This window comes from Nomascus leucogenys, chromosome 18 (assembly GCF_006542625.1).
Source record: "Nomascus leucogenys isolate Asia chromosome 18, Asia_NLE_v1, whole genome shotgun sequence".
NCBI classification, from domain to species: domain Eukaryota; kingdom Metazoa; phylum Chordata; class Mammalia; order Primates; family Hylobatidae; genus Nomascus; species Nomascus leucogenys.
This window is the reverse complement of record NC_044398.1, coordinates 10597476-10618930: the sequence shown is the minus strand read 5'-3', so window position 1 is coordinate 10618930 and position 21455 is coordinate 10597476.

Genomic DNA, 21455 nt, shown 5'->3' with positions numbered 1-21455 from the left:
TGTGTGTGAGGGTGTGTGTGTCTCTCTCTCTCTCTCTCTCTCTCTCTCTCACCATTTCCAGGCTCAAATCACTGTGGAGGAACAAGCAACAAAGTCTTGTCAGGACCTTATCTCAGGGTAACGATTAGTTAAAAATGAAAGGCTAAAATATTGATTTTCTTTAGAAGAATAATTGACTGTTTGATGTAGAGAACACCCAGTTTCTTCCTGAGGAAAGCTGAACAGGGCTACATTAGCAGCCCGCGTCTCTCTGACAGCAGCAGGGGCTGGGTTTAAGCAGCGGCTGCTTTGCCTGGGGAGCACCCGTAAATGGACTTTGGTCTCAATGCTTTGACTCTTTGTCGTGGTTTTGGATGTTGGAATACCGGCGGTGATCTGTCCTTTATAAACTCACCTGATTTAAAGGAAAGATGAGTGAAGAACCAAAGGAGAAAAATGCAAAACCTGCTCATAGGAAAAGGAAAGGAAAAAAGGTAAGAAATGAATAAGCAACATGTTCTCTTCATTGTTCTCTGGCTCTGGGGAGGAAGTGATCTTTAGGCTGAATTTTTAAGAGATTGGCTTTAGATTTTTAAGAAGCTGCTAGAATCTGAATGCTTTTGTTTTTCCAGTCTATTAATGGGTGTGTTCTGTCTTGGAGGAAAATCATCACAACTCGGATACATTGCTGAAATATTTAAACAGTTAAATACAGTCATTTAGATTTCACTGAAGTGGTGTGGTTTTCATAGTGATATTCAGGATTATTAAGTAAACACATGTCCTAATTATGTGGGTGGGTGTGTTTTTTTCTCCTTTAAATTTCACAGAATGCTCATTAATCAACAGGGTACAATTACTAATGAATATTATTATGGTATAGCTGTTTAGCTTTAACATATATTTTAGGGAAACTTAGAGAAACCTGTAGTTATACTTTAAAATTACAGCATGGAGGTGAACTCCATTTTAATTATTGATCACTTTATGGCTGACAGATCTCAGGTTTGCTTTCGACCCTGCAGTCGTACAGCCATATGCCCAGTTCATCTATTATAATCCAAAAAATTAATTTTGTTTTCCATGTAAATTGAGGAATCATCAATATATTAATAGATGATTATGGTAAACCTGTAGATTCATTTTGGTTTTCTTGAATTTGTATATCTTCAAAGGTGCTCCTAACTTTTTAATTCATTTTGAAATGGGGAAAAAAGATAATTCCCTAGATCTATCATTTGGTTTTGATCCATTGTGGTTTAAAAATTGTCTTGGTTTTAGGGTGTGCCACCAATGGAAAAGACAGTTGTGCATCTGTAACAAAGAAAAACAAATATCTAAAATAGGCTTATTGCTCATAGATATTTAAGGAGAATGTGGGCTGTATTTTAAAATCTATAGTCAAAATCCTCAGATATAATATTTTAATTACTAGGACTCATATATAATTTTACCTCTTTAAAATGCTTCCTTGGCCCAATGTAATGTATGCTCAGACAGTGGACACATACAGAATGGTGGCTATAGCAGAGAAGATAAAGATTTCAGCTACTCGTGGAATATATCAGGCATTTAAAAAATGTTCATAATCTGTTTATTATTAATTAAAAGATTAATTTGAATATGATGTTCTTAAGGGACCTACCACCAGCAGACTGTTCTGAGGTAATGTCTATGTACATGCCAGCATTCTAGGGCAGTGGTTCAACGTCTTCCAGATAGTGAATCTGTGCAGACTGGTTTTAAGTCAGCCTTGACTTCTTGTACATTGCCTTGGCAGGGGTTGATGATGTTGCAAAGGTGTTAGTCTGATTTCCCAAGGGAGCAGGTCTCAGCTGCACAGCACAAATGATTTGTTTAATGCCTAGCATAGTGGCACTGGTCTCAGAAAAAAAAAAAAAAAAAACCTGTCAGGTTTGCTCATGTTTATGAGATATGGCTTTAAGTGTCTTGACAGGCTCCACCATGATTCTGAACACAGAGTGTCACAGAGAACCGAGGCAGACACATGAACCGCGACAGTGCAATCCATATTAGAGTGAGCAGTGGCTGGATTCGTTGTAAATCATCGAGCTTTTATGTGGAATCCTTTAACACGGGCTTTTTTTTCCCCTCTCTCTCTACCTTGAAATTTTCCCAGCTGTGTTCCATGTCTCCTCATATGAGGTTATCCTGCTCAGAGTACAATATAAAGTCAATTGCTTTGAGCCCTTCTTCCTTCATTCCACACTCTCCCAACTGCTACTAGGGCACTCTTAATGAAAGCTTTGATCATCACCCTCTGCCTAGTACCTTCTAAACTCCTTACTGCCTGCTCAGTGAATACCAAATTCCTGACCATAGGGCCTGAAGCTCTCCAGTCTAACCTGTACCCACATCTCCAGTTTTTTCCCCCTCATTATACTTCATTCACATCTGACTCTACCCAGACCAGGGTTTTTACCAGTCCCTGAATTAAATCATTCTTCTGATGCTTGTTCTTTGTCCATTGAGAATGCATTTCTGTGCCAGCCCACTGGGTGACATCCTACCCATCCTTGAAGGTCAGACCCAGATCTTGCCCTCTTCTTGAAATCTCTTGATTCTCCCTAGTTGGAAGTTAGTCTTCTGGATGAACACAGCACCTTATACTGTCTGGACACTTAACACATTCTGCTTCTTTTTCAAGCTATCAGATACCTACTTTATTCTCTTGACCACACTGAACCTCCTGATATTTTCCTCCAAAAGCACTCAGCATACTGCCTTGTATGCAGTTGACACTAAATAAATGTCCCATTGAATTATCTCTACCAGTTTACTGATCAGAGTTTACTAAGAATTGTCAGTGTTAGAGCAGATACATATCAAAAAGGAGACACCTTTCAAAGGAGTAGGACTTTTCTCCCCATATTTTCTGGAAAAAGGATACAATATTCTGTTGCTGAAAAATATGTGTACATATATATACCTTTTTATTCTGAAGCAAATATTCCAGAAGTTTTCTGGGTGCTCCAGATGACCTATACTGAAGCAGGGGAGGGTGTGGTCAAATAAAGGCATTTCAGGTGGGAAATATATGCAACCTGCCAAACTCTGTGGCAACAAGCTCCCCAAGCATTCAAAATACTTCCTAGTGACATATGGAATTATTTTAATACAAAATTTAGTGTGACATCATTTTCCGTAAAAGAATCTATCTTAAAGTGGCCTTTAAAATTATGTGTTGGTGTTGAGTGTTTTCAGAAAAACAGATCACATGCTTAGGGCATTTGGGTATAAAGTCTCTCTTGAGACATTTAATTTGGAGTCATCAAGATAAATGTGATGGAATCATATTATTCCTCTGTTAGCACATAGTATTTTTGTATTTTGATCAGGAATATAATGATTCAAGCTGGTGTTAGGAAATGCTTTTTCTAATAATTTCTGTATTTTGTTCTGGAATGCGAAGAGGGTATCTGTGTGTATCCATATTCCATAGCTGTTTATGTCTCCTTATGCTAGTTATCAAAGAAGGATTTGCTTGAAGAGACCTGGGTGCTCTTGCAGTCTTGCTTCTAACTTGATATCTTGTCTTGAATAGATGAGTCAAACTCCCTTTCTCTATAAAATGGGGATCATATACCTGAGGCAGCTACCGGGGATACTAGGAAAGTAAAATAAAAATAATCAATAAGACCATATTTTTAAAAGAGTTTTTAAAATGATAGCACCTAACCTCGAAGTGGTCATCATGATGGAATTTCAAGCTTGATGTAGAGTAACTGATCCTATAGAAGAGATGACACAGGATAACATATTGCCCCCTCTGATATTATACTGTAGAAGTGCTTATTTTAACCAGCCACCAAGGATAAAATGTAGGAAGGGACAAAGATTTTTTTCCTTAGCATCTGTATTAGCTTGGACTGACATTTAAAAAAATACAATAGACTAGGCGGCTTAAACAACACAAATTTATTTTCTCACAGATCTGGAGAATGAAAGGCTGAGATTAGGGTGTCAGCATGGTTAGTCCTAGTGGGGACACTCTTCTCAGCTTGCTGATGACCATCTTCTTGCTATGTGCTCACATGGCCTTTCCTCAGTGTGTATCTGTGGAAGGAGAGGCATCTTTTGCTCTTCTTTTACAACCACCAATCCTATCATGTTAGGACCTCATCCTTATTACCTTATTTAACTTTAACTATCTCCTAAAATCCCTATCTACACATACAGTCACATTGGGGGTTAGAATTTTAACATGTAAATTTGGGGGGTCGAGGGGAGACACAATTTTGTCCATAGCAGCATCCAAAGAAGGGTATAGTATCCAGGTTCACAACTTAGGTGTGCTTAATAAATCATGTGATACTGATTGAAATTCTATTAATTCAGTTCACTTAGCAGATGCTACATAGGGTAGAGCCTTCAATTACTGGCTAGAGCCAGCTACAGGCATACCTCAGAGATATGGTAGGCTTGGTTCCAGACCACTGCAGTAAAGTGGATATCACAACTAAGCAAGTCATGCACATTTTTTGGTTTCCCTGTGCATATAAAAGTTACGTTTGCACTATGCTGTAGTCTATTAAGTATGTGTTTTTTATGTCTAAAAAGGCAATATACATACTTGAACATTCTGCAAGTCTTAATCTTTTTGCTTGTGGAAGTTCTTTTTTTTTGATATCAATGGCTGTTGATGGATGGTGGTTGCCAAAGTTTGGGGTGGCTGTGGCAATTCCTTAAAATAAGACAACAGTGAAGTTTGCCACATTGACGAACTCTTCCTTTCATGAAAGATCTCTCTGTAACATGCAATGCTATTTGATAACATTATTCACAGTAGAACCTCTTTCAAAACTGAAGTCAATCTCAACATCACCACTGCTTTATCAACTAAGTTTATGTAATACTCTAAATATTTTGTTGTCATTTCAACAATGTTCATAGTGTCTTCACCCAAGAGTAGATTCCATCTCAAGGAACCACTTTCTTTGATCATCTATGAGAAGTAACTACTCATCCATTCAAGTTTTATCATGAGTCATGTCATGTCTTCAGGTTTCTAGTTCTCTTGCAATTCAGTCATGTCTTCAGCTTTCTAGTTCTTTTGCTATTTCCACCACATCTGCAGTTATTAATACTTCCTCCATTGAAGTCATGAGCCCCCAAAGTTGTCTATGAGGATTGGAGTCAACCTCTTGCAAACTCCTGTTAATGTTGATATTTTGACCTCCTCCCAAGAATCACACATGTGCTTAATGGGATCTAGAATAGTGAATCCTTTCCAAAAGATATTCAATTTACTTTGCTCAGACCCATCAGACAAACAACTACTTATGGCAGCTATAGCCTTAGAAAATGCATTTCTTAAATAATAAGATATGAAAGTTGAAATTACTCCTTGATGATGGGCTGCAGAATCAATGTTGTGTTAGCAGGCCTGAAAACAACATTAGTCTGCTTGTATCTTGGGTGATCTGGTGCATTGTCAATGAGCAGTAATATTTTAAAAAGAATTTTCTTTTCTGGCCAGCAGGTCTCAATAGTAGGCTTAAAATATTCAGCAAACCATGCTATAAACAGATGTACTGTCATCCAGCCTTTGTTGTTCCATGTATATATCACAAGCAGAGTATATTTAGCATAATTCTAAAGGACTCTAGGATTTTTAGAATGGTAAGTGAGCACTGGCTTCAACTTAATGTCACTAGCTACATTAGCACCTAACAAGAAAGTCAGCCTGTCCTTTGAAGCTAGGCATTGACTTCTCTGCAGTTATGACAGTCCTAGGTAGGATCTTCTCCCACTACAGTGTAGGGCTGTCTTGTCTACACTGAAAAATCTATGGTTTAGTGTAACCACCTTCATCAGTTTTCTTTGCTAGATCTTCTGGATAACTTGCTATAGCTTCTAAATCAGCACTTGCTGCTTCACTTTTCTCTTTTGTGTTATGAAGACAGCTTCTTTCCTTAAACCTCTTGAATCAACCTCTACTAGCTTCAAACTTTTCTTTTGCATTTTCCTCAACTTTCTTGTCTTCACAGAATTGCAGAGAGTCGGGGCCATGCTCTGCAAACGTTGTGGCTGGTTTTTGTTTTGTTTTGTTTTTAAGAGACAGGGTCTCACTCTCTGTTGCCCAAGGTAGAGCATATTGGCATGATCATAGCTCACCACAGCCTCAAACTCCTAGGTTCCAGCAATCCTCCACTTCAGTCTTCCAAGTAGCTGGGATCACAAGTGTGCTCCATCACACCTGGCTAACTTTTTTATTTTTTTTTGTGGAGATGAGGTCTCACAATGTTGCCCACACTGGTCTCTAATTACTGGCGTCAAGCAATCCTCCAATCTTGGCCTTCCAAAGTGCTGGAATTACGGATGTAAGTTCCACCATGCCTGGCTAGTGGCTGGTTTGATCTATCCACAGCACTCAGACCTTCTCCCTATAAGCAATAAGGCTATTTTGCTTTCTTATCATTCATGTGTTCACTAGAGTAGCACATTAATTTCCTTCAAAAACTTGTTTTTGCATTCATAATTTGGCTCACTAGTGAAGGAGCCCTAGTTTTTGGTCTGTCTCAGCTTTCGGCATGCCTTCCTCACTAAGCTTAATCATTTGTAGCTTTTGCTTTAAAGTGGAAGATGTGTGGCCCTTCCTTCCCTTGAACACTTAAAGGCCATTGTAGGGTTATTACTTGGCCTAATTTCAATATTATTGTATCTCAGGGAATAGGGAGGCCCAGGTAGATGGAGAGAGAAGAACATGTCAGTGGAGCAGTCAGAACACACATACAACATTTATTAATTAAGGTTTCCATCTTATATGAATGTGGTTTGTGGCTACCCAAAACAGTTACAATATTAATAGTAACTTCAAACATCACTGATCCTAGATCACCAAATAGATATAATAATAAAGAAAAAAATTGAAATATTTTGAGAATTACCAAAATGTGACCCAGAGACACAAAGTGAGTGCATGGTGTTGGAAAAATGACACTGATAGACTTGCTCATTGCAGGATCGCCATAAACCTTTAAGTTGTAAAAAATGCAATATCTGCAAAGCACAATAAAATGAAGTATGCTGGTGTGTTAAACCAATCTGTGTAGAAAGTGTTAAGGGAACCAAATAAAGCTGAATTCAGGCTTTATTGGTGGCAGAAAGGAGGGAGTGGTAACTTCCATTTGGAGGATGAAGTTGTGAAAGGATAGTTGAAGGCATGCTTGCATTGAGATTAAGAAGATATGTCTTTCCCCGATGACAGAGGATAAGAGTGTTCCAGTTAGAGAGTGTGAGATGAGAGAGAAAATGATTCAGAGCTGCCTGGTGTAAGCTTATGAATCTAAGCATTGGTTTGTATATTTGGACTATAGAGCGCAGGAGCGAGTTACGGCAAGATATACTAAAGAAAAAAACAAGGACCATCCCAAGGAATCTTAGTTAACAACATCATTTTTGACCTGGGGTTTCCCAAAAGGACTTGAGCAGAGAAGTATTAAGGTCAGACATAGTTTATAGCAGGGGTCCCCAACCCCCGTGACATGGACTGATATCAATCTGTGCCATGTTGGGAACTGGGCTGCACAGCAGCAGGCAAGTGAGCATTACGGTCTCAGCTTCACCTCCTGTCAGATCAGAGGCAGCATTGATTCTCATAGGAGTGTGAACCCTATTGTGAACTGCACATGCAGGAGATCTGTGTTGCGCACTCCTTATGAGAATCTAATGCCTGATGATCTGAGGCAAAACAGTTTCATCCTGAAACCATCTCCACCATCCGTGGAAAAATTGTGTTCTACGAAACCAGCCTCTGATGCCATTGGAGACCACTAATTCACAGGAAAACATCCCAACTATTTGGTAGAAAGGCCAGGTCTTTACTTTCGTACCATCATCTATCTCATAGGACTATATGTTGTTCCATTGGACCATGGCCCAGAATATACACTTTCACTGTCAATGATTACTGAAGACTTGGTCCCTTGAGTGCTTCATTTAGTGATTATTTTTTAAGGGGCAAATTGGAGAAAAATATTTATATGTTTAGGATTCTACTAGGTATGAAATTCCACTGCAGTGAGTTTGCTTATTTTTTAGAGAATGTCAGAAAAAGGATTTTCACTATTTCAGTTCAGCTGCCTTTTCCATCTTAAGAATAAAAGCTAACTTACTTTATTTAAACTAGTTTTTATGGTTTGTGTTTCTTCTAAGGGTAGATTTCATAACTTTATCTCATTCTTTTTCTTTCTACCAGGCCACCATAGCTTTGCCTTATGTTTGAGAGCCGTACTTGTTTCCTCTCTGATGAATCTCAAATTATCCAAACATACATTCATTTTTTAAGGGACAGTCAAAGGAATGTCCACTTCTAATTTTCATTCCCTGTTCTTAATGCTGCTGGAATTATATTGTATTCTTATCTGGTCCTGGAGTCTTTGATTAGGGTGTCTTGAACACACCATGCCCTCTTACTAAGTTGGTGGTGTGCTGGCAGACCTTGAGCACACGGCAGTTTCATTGAGCTATAATTTTCATTCTTGTGTTTGGACATTGCTTAATTTGATTGCTACTGCTCTACAGGCAAATAACCTTTTGAAGTCTTTTGTTGTTGAGCAGGTGATTTGAGTAATGGTGTACTGAGCATGGTCACGTGTTCAGTGCATTGTTTATTCTAATGATACACTCCATATCAAAAGGCATTTTAATCCTTTTCCATTTTACTTTAAACATCATTGTTGAATTTTTTCTCTCTTAGTCTTACGTAGCTATAAATTTTTTTTTTTTTTTTTTTTTGAGACGGAGTCTTGCTCTGTTGCCCAGGCTGGAGTGCAGTGGTGCGACCTCGGCTCACTGCAAGCTCTGCCTCCCGGGTTCATGCCATTCTCCTGCCTCAGCCTCCCGAGTAGCTGGGACTACAGGCGCCTGCCACCGCGCCCAACTAATTTTTTTGTATTTTTAGTAGAGACGGGGTTTCACCGTGTTAGCCAGGATGGTCTCGATCTCCTGACCTCGTGATCCGCCCGTCTCAGCCTCCCAAAGTGCTGGGATTACAGGCATGAGCCACCACGCCCGGCCACAAAGATTTTTATGTTGTCTTTGCACAAGGTAATCGTGCACTTGGAACTTTCTTTTTGTAGGGAGAGATTGGATGATCCTGGGATATTACTTCTTGATATCAGAATTTCATAAAATGTTAGACCTTTAGTATAATATCACCTTTAAAAAATCAAACTTGGTGAGATAGGTTTACTGGAGATTTTCTTCAAACTTTTTATTGTAAAAAGGATGGAAAAAACATGATATAAATTTATTTTATATAAAGTAGCCTTGGGGCATAGACTCTGAGCATGGCTTCAGACTGAGGAACTGAAAAGTGGTTTACAATCCCTTCTCTGTAATTTCAAAATCCAAAATGAAAAACTGAAATTTTTTCCTTAACTTCTTTGGCGGCAAAATCTGACCTGACCTGAACACATTTGGTAGCAAAACCTGATCTGACCTACGTGAAGCTATTTATAGTCTTTATTCATCCTACTTAGTGTGAGTATTCATATGTTTTGCTGAAAAAGTAAAAGTTCTTTGCTTATGGGATGCTGCCCCAAGACACTGCTGGGGATGTTCATAATGTTTATACATACCTTTCTAAGATGAAAAAGTTCTGAATTCCAAAGCTTGGCTGGCTGCAAGGATTTCAGATCATGGGTTGTGAGTCTGTATTGAGTTCTGAGCTGGGACTGGGAGCTAGTAAGGTTAGCTTGGGGTGAAGGGAAAGGGGCTTGTTTTTGTCCTTAATAAATTCCAGATAAAGTGGTGCTCTGTAATGCCAAGCACTGTAGCAAAGGTCTGTAATGCAGTTTTCAGTTTGGTAGGAAAAATATTTCTAGAAGCACTCTAACAGAAAACTGCTTGCTTAATCATAAATCTGAACATTTGGACCAGGGGGTTTTCAAGATGATATTTATAAAGCTTGGTTTTTAAAAACCCAGTGAAGTTAATGAATTGTGATTTATCAATAATAAAAGGAAAAAAAGAGTCCTGATTACTATTCTGGAAATTCTTAATTTTTTGTTGTTCATAATCATTTGATGAGGTTATAATAAATGACTCTGGTGTATATTTTCTGAAAGAAAGGATATAGACTTTGGGGAAATTGCTGTTTGAGTCATTGTACCTGCTTGCCAAGAAAATAATGTTAATCATACGAATAATTAATATTGCATGATTAGCACATACAATGGTGTTCTTTGTCATCTGTCTCAAATAAAAATTCCCATCTATGGATATGGCTTTTATGCACCTTAACTTTTTTTAAGTTTTCAATGCATTTTTTTTCTGTCTGTTAGATGATGTAGTTTATCCCATGGCTATGTTAATAGCTAAAAATCTAGAAATTTCTTTCAACCTCTATTGATTTTATAACCTTTGTCACTGAAATCCTCTCTCATCACCAGGGAGGTAACAGAAACAAAGCGTATTTAAAACATATTGAAACCCCGTATCTACTAAAAATACAAAAAATAAGCTGGGCATGGTGGTGTGAGCCTGTAGTCCCAGCTACTCTGGAGGCTGAGGCAGGAGAATCGCTGGAACCTGGAAGGCAGAGGTTGCAGTGAGCCAAGATCATGCCACTGCACTCCAGCCTGGGAGGCAGGGCGAGACTCCATCCCCTTCCCCCATGGACCACCCCCCCAAAAAAAAATGCTCCCTTAAGACATATTGTTAACATTTTTAGATATACCATTTAATATACTAGCTTCAACAGCACCCATAAGAAAAACAAAAGACTAAATCAATTATGAAGTTTTAATGCATAAGAAGAGTTTTGATAGTGAAATTTGGAACATTAAGCAATTTGCTGAATGCAGGCTGTCTTTGTAGGCAGCCTTAAAACTTTCATCTTTCACTTCTAACTCACTAGTCTTTTAAGTTATATATTCCATGAGATATGTTTGTTGGGCATTTCTACCAAGTGTGTGTTTTAAAATAAAGCGTAATGATGCAAAACTATTTAATAGGTCTGTTTTATCATTTTGATTCTGCCTCAATGCCATACCATTGATTCCTTCCATTGTTTTAAGCATTTATTATTCTACGTGCAAGGAATACATGAGTGAACATGACAGACAATAAACATACACAGTGCATAACTAGTGCTAACTATCACTAGTTATCACTAGTTAAAATTACACAAGAGGCTGCTACAGTGGAGAGAGGCTAGGGCTCAGACACAACTCATGATCAGGGTAGCCAGGGAAGGTCTGGCTGAGACGATTCTTGAGTGGTGAGCGTGCTCAGTCACCACAGGGACTTGGGTCCACTCTGGAGAGAAGACACTGCAGGAGAAAGAAACTGCTTGGGAAAGGCCTTGTGGCGCTCAGGCTCTGAGGAAGAAACATCATTTGACCTCATCATGGATTCTCCCAGTTGGCATGAACTTTAAAGATTTCTTCGCACAGTCCTCAAATGTTTATTTTATTTTTTCTTCCCAGAATCCAACCAATGTTTTGTGAATTTTAAATGTAACAAAAAATATTTTAGGGAGTTAGCTGGGGATACACGATACCTGAACAGTACAGCATCCTGTGAATCTTTGCTGAGTGAATGAATGATGAACTTTTATTTTACTTTCCACTTTCCTTGTTAGCCACTGTGCCTTATGTACGTGAGGAATTTTAAAACTTCTTGCAGGAAACCACATCTCTCAAGCCTCCATTTAACAATTACTTTCCCCCTTGGTACATAGTCTACTCGATAAAACGGAAATAAAAATGTGTACATCAGAAACTTAAAGCTTGATATGGTGCTTATGCATGATAATTTTTGCAAATGATATCGATGAAGCTTATGAAATATTACCTTAGAATACTTGGCTGCCCCACTCCATGCATTTGTGTCATATTTAATGTCAGCATTTTGTGTGTACTTAGTGAAAAATTAAGCAATAATTATAGCAAACCACGCTAATTCCTTGAAACAAAGCTTAACCTCCAGATAATTTCTGAGAACATTGTGCAATTTCCCCTTGTTATTTTCATGATGCTAACTTATTTAGTTTTTACATACAGTGATTTTACCACTAGATAATTTACCTTGGTGTTTTACAAAGTTGAAAAATCTCTTTGGAATATTTTCAGATTATCTTGAGTGATGATTTCTGCTTTTTCAAGCCAGTTCATTTTAACATAGCAGGAACATCAAAAATACAGAAGTTGAACCATGGTGGTCTATTAATGAAAAATATTTTATGTATAATTACAGGTAATTAAGTGAATCATGTATTCAAGTAAATATTTATGAATTAACTTCAAAATTTCTTTTTAAAAACAAAAGCAACTGTGGTTGTGATTTTATGGGTTCTCATCCCTATCCTCCAACAGAGATGCCTATCAGAAATTTAATGGATTTCCTCCTACTACAGATGTGGGGTTATTTCACTGAATCTGTTTTGGAAAAATAGAGAAGTTCAGGAAACAGCTTGGTTTCAGATATTTGAGGTTCCCTGTTCTGACCCATTAAGCAGCACTCTTTCTCCACAACTGTTCTCTATGTCTTAAATTTAAAAATTAAAGTTAAATGTCTTATAGTTAAAATTTAAAAATGTACACGGCACTTATAAAGTTAGACTAGCAGTATGCTCTAGATTCCAGCTTTCAAAAAAATTGCTAAATATGGCTTTTGATGAATTCAATTATGTGAACAAGCTTGAAATAGGTGCTAGTACCAACTTATACCCACACATTAGTCCTTAATTGAGAAGCTTTCACTGTCTTTCATAGAATTTTGCTATTGTAGGGAATTTCTAGAACAAAGCTCTAAAAATGAAGGAATGACCTTGATATCATCAGAGTGTAAAAACTACAAAATATTAATTTTAATTTCTTAAATGACAAATTTTCTTTTAATAGTCCACTTGATGAAAGTGCTTTTAACACGAATCCCTTATCTTTGTATAAAAGGTTTTTTGGAGGTAAACTCTAGATATTATATACGTTATAAATGTGCCAATTATATTTTTCTATCTGTCTCTCTATCCATCTATCTATCTATCTATGAATGGCAGATTCTCTGTCACCCAGGCTGGAGTGCAGTGGCGAGATCTTGGCTCACTGCAACCTCTGCCTCCCAGGTTCAAGCAATTCTCCTGCCTCTACCTCCTGAGTAGCTGGGATTACAGGCGCCCACTACCATACCTGGCTAATTTTTGAATATTTAGTAGAGATGGGGCTTCACCATGTTGGCCAGGCTAACATTTTTCTTTTTAGATAATTGATGTACTGATGTAGTTGTATTAAACTAATGTGTCAACATGTGCGTTTTGTCTGCTACTTATAGAGGTTTTCTAGAATCTTTAACATGGAGAGTCTTGAAAACATTTTTTAATCGTGGGCTTGTGGTCGAAAGAAAAATACTCTGCACGGTGACCTGGAAAGAGCAGAGAATGGAATCACATATATTAGAGTTTGAATTCTGTACAACTGTTTAAAATTTATTCAAAGTTTAAATTACTTAAATTTTCTAACTCCTTGTTTCTGTAAAATAGGGGTATTTTGCCTACCTGGAGACTTAATGTAAGGATTAGAAAAAGTATATGTCAAGTAGCTAGCACAGATTTTAGCAAAAAGTAGGCACACATTTATAAAAATGAACGAAATAATGCCATTCGCGGCAACTTGGATGGAATTGGAAAGCATTATTCTAAGTGAAGTAACTCAGGAATGGAAAACCAAACATTTTATGTTCTCACTCATAAGTGGAAGTTAAGCTATGAGGATGCAAAGGCTTAACAGTGATACAATGGACTCTGGGGACTCTGGGGAAAGGGTGGGGTGAGGGGAGGGATAAAAGACTATACAATGGGTACAGTGTACACTGCTTGGGTGATGGGTACATCCAGATCTCAGAAATCACTACTTATTAATGTAACCAAACACTACCCATTCCCCAAAAACCTACTGAAAATTTTTTTAAAAAGTAGGCATGGAGCATATAGTAGCTATTGTTCTCATTAGCATTAAAAGCATTGCTAGCATAAGAATAGATTTTGTGCTACTTATCACATTTGATAAGAAAGCAAATTTGGGGGCCTATAAATACAAGTCATTGTCTCCCAAGTCAGAATTTTTGCCATCCTAATCTGACTTGCTTTATTTTCTTATTTACAAATCAGAATAATTTGTTCCATGATGGTAAAATTAATATGTAATGTTGATTCCTCCCTCCCTAATAAGAAAATTAGAAATTTGTCTTCCAAGCTGTACAAATGTTATCTTATAAATTGCTTTAGAAAATTATATGTTTATTCTATCTCTAGGGAAATTTTGATTCTGGAACAAATTTACAGAACATACTGAATTATATAATCATAAAAATTGGCAGAGATAGTTCTTAATATATTTGTGTAACATTAACTTCTGATGATACATGTTAGATAGGATTTGGATTATTAACATTAGTATATTAGCATAATAGTGTTCTTAAAATCCTTGGCACTCTCATTTATTTAGGAGGAGGGAATAGGGTGGTATATAAGAGGGAACTATGCACTGAGGGGTTCAAAGTCTTGGTTATTTGTCTTGGCTCTGATGTAATAGTGGCAAAAGGTAGTGTGCTGCAAGGAATATGAGATTCAGAATCAGATGATGTGGAATTTCCCATTGCCATTTATATGACCACACACAAACATCACTGTTTTCTGCCATGAATACCTAGCACCTACTTCAAATTGTCACAATCTTACATGCTTAAATTGCCACAACTGTTTGTATTTTAAGACAATATACCTGAAAATAGAAAAATGTTCACTGAGTTTACTGTGTGACATTGAACTGAAACTCCCATTTTCTAATATCAGAAATGCGGTTGAATGAGATGATACCTGTGACCCTCATGGGTTTTAAGAGAGTACTACTCTATAAAAGATATTGAATTCATATTTTCAAAGCAATGGGTAATAGGTGGGGTTTGCTGCATTGCTGTGTGTTTGCTGAAGGAGGTGCAAAGGCCTAGGAGAACCTCTTCTTTGTAGTTGCTGTCTTCCATTCAGCATCTCTAACATTACAGTGTCTCTAACAATACATCCACCTTGTTTACTAATTTGTGTTCTAGTTTTTGTATTTTTATCATTGAGCTGCAAAGAAAACTAGAAAAGTTTCTTAATCTTTTCAAGTAGAATTTCAATTGCCGTCCTATATTATATTTAATAACAATAATGCAGTGAAGTGTTTTGAATTTTAAAATCGTTTTTAAAAGAACACCCCATTTAATATCAAAGTAGTTGGACCCTTTTGTGTCTGGGCCTTTTATAGAATTTCCCTCTGGGGCATTTTATCAATTGCTTACATGTAGGTCATGGGCAATTTGTCATTCTGACTTTTTAAATTGTGACAAAATACTCATAACATAAAATTTGCTATTGTAATAATTATATGTTATATTTCAAAATACATTGATTACAATATATATTTAAATATACAGTTTAGTGGCATTAACTATATTCACGATGTTGAGCAACTATCTACTGTTTGGTTCTAGAACTTTCACACACCCAACAAAAGCCCTGTACTCATTAAGTCTCATCAAATTCCTCCCTCTCCCCAGGCTCTGGCAACCACTAATCTGTTTTCTTTCTCTGTGGATTTTCCCATTCTTGATGTTCCATATGAATGGAGTCATACAATATTGTCCTTTTGTGTCTGGCTTCTTTCACTTGGCATGTTTTTAATGTTCATCCATGTTGTCACACTTATTAGTGTTGTTTTTCTTTTTTTAGCTGAATAATATTTCATTGTATGGATGTTCCACATTTTCTCCATCTGTTGATGGACATTTGGGTTGTTTCTATTTTTTGCCTATTGTGAATAAAGTTTCAACAAACATCGTATATGAGTTTTTGTTTCAACATCTGTTTCCAGTTCTTTTGGGTATATACCTAGGAGTGGAATCAATGGTTGTATGGTACAGTGGTCCCCAAACTTTTTGGCACCAGTGACCAGATTTGTGGAAGACAATTTTTCCACAGACCATGGCAGTGGGGGAGGGGGATGGCTTTGGGAAGAAACTGTTCCACCTCAGATCATCAGGCATTAGATTCTCATAAGGAGAGCAACCTAGATCCCTCGCTTGCACAGTTCACAACAGGGCTCACGCTCCTATGAGAATCTAATGCCACCGCTGATCCAACAGGAGGCAGAGCTCAGGCGGTAATGCTCACTCCCTACCACTCACCTCCTGCTGTGCCACCCGGTTCCTAACAGGCCACAGACAGTGCCGGTCCATGGCCTAGTATTATACTTCCATGTTTAACTTATCTAGGAACTGCCAAGCTGTTCTCCTCTGATAGATTTCTGTACTTTGATTTTTATTGTATTAAATATTTCACTGTTTTATTACTTTTCTAGTCACATTACATGCTACTCTTTTGGAAGATTTTGGGTAAAATGTAGTAAAAATTTTGTGTATATTCATCATAGAGATATGGAAATAGTGGGATGGGATGTGTGGATAAAGACAGTGACACTGTTCTGCTGCAAATAGAGAGGGGGTCCCTGCATGAGTTTTTAGTCAACAGCAGCAGGTGCGTTCCGGAGCACTGGAGACAAGTGAAATCTCTCTGGTCACATTCCTGTTGAGGACTTTGTAATTGAAGTATAATCTTTGAACAGTGGCAAAACTGAGAAGACTTGCAATTCCTGTTACATCCCATAACACAACACGTCAATTGTTCCAGAACAGAAGGCATAAGATAGAACAGTAGTCCAGAAAAAAAAAATTTACAGCAGGCCAGAAAATAGATGGTGCACTTAGCTACAGCTAGCTTAAGGTTTCTTCTCAAGAGAAGTAATTTAGAGGTTTAAGATATATGCCTTCTGTTCTGCATGTTGGTTAACTTAACCATGGCTCAAATAGTATGTAATTCTCATTTTCTAGTAGAAGTTCAGTGGATTCTCTTTTAATATCTGGAGTCAGAGGGTGCCCCTGAGCAATGTTATAAAGAGGTTTCTGAAGCAGGTGGATTATGACTAACAACTGCAGCCACAGCTTTGGCCCACGATTTTGGGCAGTACCAGGTGAGCTATACCACTGGGAATTTCCTTTCATAAAGGCCTGCTGAATATGTGATTGTAATGGGGAAGTTGACATCAAACAATTATCTACTGCCTTGCTCACTGCAGGAATGAGAAAAGTGGAGGAAACTTATTTGCTCATGAATCACATGAGCTTTACAGACAACACAGGAATATTCCCACATATCGGGGACCCAGATCTCTTTTGGGTGGTGTAGGTTTTTTATTTTCATTTTTGCTGGTACCCAACCTTATAAAAAAATGCAGTTAGTGCAAATTATTCCACAGTCTACCGGTCCAAACTGGTGTTACTCCATAGGGTACTTTCTAGTCATGACATGTGCTACAATATTGAAGATTTAGAATTACCTATTCAGAAGAACCACCCAAGTTTCTTTTATGGTCTTCAGATTCAAAATACAATGTAGCCTTCATACCTTAATGCTTTTAAATTTGTTCTTGCCTTATATTTATTTATAACTAAAAAATTTTGTAATTTCTTTTTTTTTTTCATTTTTAATTTTTGGAGACAGGGTCCCACTCTGTTACCCAGGCTGGAGTACAGTGGCTCCATCATGGCCCACTTCAGCCTCCAACTCCTGGGCTCAAGTGATCCTACCACCTCAGCCTCCTGAGTAGCTTAGACTAAAGGTACACACCACCACACCCAGCTAATTTTAAAATTTTTTGTAGAGATGGGAGTCTCACTATGTTGCCCAGGCTGGCCTTGAACTCCTGGCCTCAAGCTGTCTTCCTGCCTCAGCCTCCCAATGTACTAGGATTATGGGTGTGAGCCACTGTGCCTGGCCAAGTTTTGTAATTTCAATTCTAATAGGATATATTCCAATAAAATCTGATCTCCTTAACATTTTCTTAAAATTTCTTGCTTTAAATTTGTTTATAACTGGAAGTTTTTGTCTTTTTTTTTTCTTGTAAATATGTCTCTTATTCCCAGCCTGCTTCTGTAAGAATTTTGTACTCCGGTTCCATTTTAAAACAAAAGAATTACAAAGCTGAAAAGCTGAGAATATTTCTGTGGAGAGAATCAACTTGGAAGCTATTTCATCTTTTTATTTCCAAATAAATTTTTCCCTAAGTCTCTTTTAGGGTCTTACATGACACAGTATATTGATTCATGGCATTAATATGATGTAACTTTTATATAGTGTCTAATAATTATTCAAACTGTGTGTAATTATCAGGATAACAAATATACATGGTAATGTATGATTGATTTTATCAGGAAAATAAATTTGTTTTTAGGTTGGTGCAAAAGTATTGTGGTTTTTGCTATTATTTTTAAGTAATAAAAGAAAATTCTCTTCAGAATGCACCTTGACACATGAAGATGTCAGCATCTATTGGATGGAGTTTGGATTTTTAAATGAAATTCATAGTGGGTTTTGGCTTATCATCTACTTTAGAATGTATTCATTTACTTCCTTTATTTTTGTGCTACAAAACCTGATACCATTGCAATTTTTGGCTTCATTGTTTTGAAGTTGGTCCGCAGCAAGCAGATATCATTTGTTAAAAGATGCTACAGCAAAGAAAGGCTAGGATTTTGCACTATAGGCTCTTTCCTTGAGCTGCCACCAGTTTGGAGCCCAGCAGGACCACCTGTGCTTACCTGCATTTATGGTGCAACACACTGTCCTGGGTTCCCTGGGTGCAATCCTGTCCCTGTTCTCAGGGAGATTACAGTCTCATGGGTTGACTACTTTTGAATTTTACTTAGAGAAAGGGCTCTAAGTGATATGGTTTGAAAAGGGTAATACATGAAAAAAATAAAAAGCATAGCTTAAGACCAGGAAGAACACAGACTTAAAGATGCATTTTGTGCTATGGTGTATCCGAAAAAGGGGAGAAAGCTTGTTTTGAACCCTGGTGGCAAATTCATATAAATCAAAAGCCAAAGAAGTAATAGAATTGAATAGATTAGAGCCAGTCTTGCCAGCTTTTAATGATTATTTAAGAAAAGCCAGAAATCTAATTTCTATGTGAAAGCTCTTGATGCTGAAATATTGAAACTAATATTTATTTTAAAACTTAGCATGGGTCGAAACAACCAACCAATCAACCAGCACAGTCCTTGGACTCCAAGTCTGTAACTGTTTTGAACTGTGTTATAAAGGGCTACCTACCATAATCAGTTATCACTGAGCAGAACATTGCAACTGAGTTCCTATGCAGAGAATCTTTGTGGTAAATGTTTATCTAATATATACCTATCTTCTTTTCCTTTATTGGTTTTCAAAAAAATTATTTTACTCTTTTAATTGTTCAAATACTGATTTCAGATTTCACCTGCCCCTCCTCCCCCTGCCCCAGGCAATGCCTTTTAGAAAAATGATTAAATGAGCACTGGATACATTGTGTTCCCCAAGGACTGAAGAGATAATTTTGAGTAATAGAAGGAATACAGAGACTGTAGCTGAAAAAATCTGGATAACATCTGAGCAGCTCAGGAGCTATAAACGGAGGTAGAATTTCAGATTTCCAAATTAGTACATATCAGCAGGTATTTATTTTATTAAAAATATATTATGAATTAACTATTTCAGAAAAATAGAAGATGCAATTAATATTTTCTGGATCCCTTCTATGTGCTGGGTATAGTCTATGAGATTTATGTAAGTTATCTCATTCTTAAGTCCTACAGCAAACCAATGAAGTGTTTTCTTCATTTCTTCACTAGTGATCAAGCTTAACCTAAGAAACGTGTCCAAGGTTACCCAGTGGGTATAAGGCAGACCAAGGATTCTAGCCTTTCAGAATCCAAAGCCTAGTATCTTCTCTCTTGCCCTTTTAGCACTTCCCTATATTAGGAAAGTTTGCCATTCAGACAGTGTAATTAAATTTCAATTATTGTAATTTATCAGTTGGTATTATCACTGTATTAGTCCATTCTCATGCTGCTGATAAAGACATAGCTGAGACTGGGCAATTTTCAAAAGAAAGAAGTTCATTAGACTTACAGTTCCACATGGCCGGGGAGGCCTCACCATCGTGGTGGAAGGCAAGGAGGAGCAAGTCACATCTTACATGGATGGCAGCAGGCAAAGAGAGAGCTTGTGCAGAGAAATTCCCATTTTTAAAACCATCGGATCTCATGAGACCCATTCACTATCACAAGAACAGCACGGCAAAGACCCACCCCCATGATTCAATCATCTGCCACCGGGTCTGTCCCACAACATGTGGGAATTATGGGAGCTACAAGATGAGATTTGGGTGGGGACATAGCCAAGCCATATCAACCACAAAGTGAAGGAAGCAGGAACACCTGCTTTAGTAGACTTAGCAAAGCTTTAGTAGATTTAGCAAAGCTTTAGTACATTTAGTTATTTACACTTTATTACTACATACAGCAAATTTCCAAGATTCTACAGCAAACTAGGTTCATAAAAACAGTTCAAATCTCACATATTGAGAGTTCATGACTGATCCATGAACAGTAGTAGTAAGTAAATCTATCTTCACTAAAGTGCAATACCAAATTCACAAGGTGTCCAAGATCCTTAACAAAAACATATGCTTGTACTTTGTAATTATCCATAAAACTTTAAAGCCGGTGATGTTTATATTTATTGTTGTAATAAAAGTATTTTGTTGAAATCTCACATATGTATATTTTAGTAGGTTGTGAAATCTGAGACATGGATATTTAAAAAGTGTTATGCATTCAATCTCATTAAATAGTTGAGAGCAGCACAAAAATTAGCTTACCTTTTTTTTTTTTTTTTTTTTTTTTGAGACGGAGTCTTGCTCTGTCGCCCAGGCTGGAGCGCAGTGGCGCAATCTCCGCTCACTGCAAGCTCTGCCTCCTGGGTTCACGCCATTCTCCTGCCTCAGCCTTCCAAGTAGCTGGGACTACAGGCACCCGCTGCCACGCCCGGCTAACTTTTTGTATTTTCAGTAGAAACGGGATTTCACCGTGTTAGCCAGGATGGTCTCGATCTCCTGACCTCGTGATCTGCCCGCCTCGGCCTCCCAAAGTGCTGGGATTACAGGCGTGAGCCACTGCACCTGGCTAGCTTACATTTTATAATCATAGACTAGAAGATACATGAAGACTCCTATTTCTAATTGTAGATTAACAAGAAATGAATATGAATATCATGTTTTCTCAGTTCTAAGTGATATAATATCTTGCTGTCTCTGAAATTGGAGTGTATCTTATAATTGATAAAGTCTTATCCTTGGTGTTGTCCAGGCGGCAGCCTTGATGAAGTTGTCATTGCTCTCATGTGTGCAGGCTTGGTTGTTATTGCAGGTAGTATGATTGCAATGCATCAAAATTTTAGCTAACAAACAAAGATCCTTTGAGAAAGGAATTTTCAGACAGTAGGTTGGAAGAAGTTCCTGGAGACAGTTGTGGAGCACATTAAGAAATGCTGCATCATCTCCCATCTTGATGGCACAGAGGTTGATGTTACATGTGAA